General features: G+C 36.3%; 1 pseudogene; it reads right to left on the bottom strand.

Annotated features, from left to right (window-relative positions):
• Positions 1-210: 210 nt before the first annotated feature.
• Positions 211-1,145, bottom strand: LOC130679267 (olfactory receptor 6C2-like; annotated as a pseudogene).
• Positions 1,146-2,004: the final 859 nt, after the last annotated feature.

The raw sequence follows: 2,004 nt of genomic DNA, 5'->3' as shown, positions 1-2,004 counted from the left end.
GAGTGAAGTCATGCTTAGATTTCCTGAGACATATATTCTCATTTTTCTTCATTACAATTATCATCTGAAAGAAACTTTTTTATAAGGAGATCAAAGGGGTGACTTGACCAGGGCTGGTACAGAATGGAAGGCCAAATCTAGATCAGGAAAAGGCAAAATTAGACAGAAACTGAAGAAAATATGCTTAGGGATACTGACATCAACATTCCCCTAATTCTTTGACAGCAACTTAAATCTTTTGACTAAGTCATTAAAGCCTTGTTTCACTTGTTCCTCAAGAGTGTAAATGAATGGGTTCAGCATGGGGGAAATGGAAGTAGTAAGTACTGATACTCCCTTTTTAATGGCCATTCCATCTTTTCCTGAAGGTTTGATATAAACAAAGATGCAGCTGCCATAGGTTATGGAAACCACAATAATGTGGGAAGAACAGGTGGAAAAGGCTCTTGTCCTCTGCTGGGCAGAGGACAGTCTTAGAATTGTCCTGATGATGTACATGTAGGAGAGAACCACACACAGCAGAGTCATGAGGAAAAACATCACAGCACTGATAATAATCATCTGCTCTATGAGCCATGTATCTGAGCATGAGATCTTCAGCATAGGGTTAGCATCACAGACAAAGTGCTCAATGGCATTAGAGGCACAGTATTCCAGATCCAGTCCCAAGCTAAGCGGTGGTAACATGATCAACAATGTAGTCATCCAGCAGCAGAAGATGGGCCTCTTGCAGACCCTGAAGTTCATAATAGTCATGTAATGCCGGAGTTTGCAGATGGCTACATATCGATCAAAGGACATGGCAGCCAGGAGAAAAAATTCTGTTATTCCAAAAACATATGTAAAAAAAGTTGGCATATGCAAGCATTATACATAATAATCCTGTCACCTGTCGATATACTGTACAATAATCTAGGAATGCAGGCAGACGTGAACGAGATTTCTAAGTAGGAGAAATTTTGGAGAAAAAAGTACATCACAGTTTTAAGGTGAGAATCCACTAAAGTGAGGATGATGATGCTCAGGTTTCCAGTTACACTCTACATGTAGGTGATAAGTAGAAATATAAAAATCAGAATCTGTAGCTGAGGGTCATCTGTCAATCCGAGAAGGATGAAACTGGTTACAGATGTGTGGTTTCTCATTCCAGGGGGACTGTATTTTGCCCAAACTGCATGTAAATGCGAAGGATGTAACTTCTTAGAATACAGTGGTAAAATAGTTTTATTATAGTTTTGTTCAGAAAAGCCACCCGTATTTTACATGTCTTTTGTGTTATTTAATATTGAATTTTAAGAATAACTCATACCCGAATCTTCTGCATCCGTGGATGTTTTATTGCCCTTGTCTTGCTTGGATTAACACATAGTCTACAGGCACACACCTGATCATCTACATTTTCTCTCTTACAACACTAAACTATGTTTTCTACCTTTATCTTGTATCTACCTACCACTTCAGCATTTTATTAAAAATAATAATAATAAAGAGAGAAATGTGGTATCCACATATAAATCAAGTATAAAAATCAAATGAATATTCGTATTTGAACTGTTTATAGTTCATAATGCATGAGCAAAACCGAAAGCTTCTGTGATGACTGCCCCTGTAATGTTCACCATGTAACTTATCCACTATGTAAGAATTTGTACTCCATGTAAGAACTTGTTCCTTAAGCTTCAAAAGATTGGAGACTGACAAAAATTAGGCTTGGGGTGGATTAATGATTGTGCATTGAGCATTGACTCCCATATAGAGAATTTTATTGTTGTCAACAACCATTTGATCAATAAATATGAGAGATGCCCTCACAAGAAATATATATATATATATATATATATATATACGCATTTCCAATTGTAAAATAAATAAGTAACCTGTATGTAATGTATAGCATAAGGAATATAGTCAAAATATTGTAACAACTTGGTATGGTGATAGCTGGTTCCTAGAATTATCATGTATATAAATGTTGAATCACTGTGTTGTACACCTGAAACTAAT

Source organism: Manis pentadactyla, chromosome 10, assembly GCF_030020395.1.
Source record: "Manis pentadactyla isolate mManPen7 chromosome 10, mManPen7.hap1, whole genome shotgun sequence".
Classification (NCBI taxonomy): Eukaryota; Metazoa; Chordata; class Mammalia; order Pholidota; family Manidae; genus Manis; species Manis pentadactyla.
The sequence above is the reverse complement of the archived record's forward strand: the minus strand, read 5'-3'. Positions and strand labels throughout refer to the sequence as shown.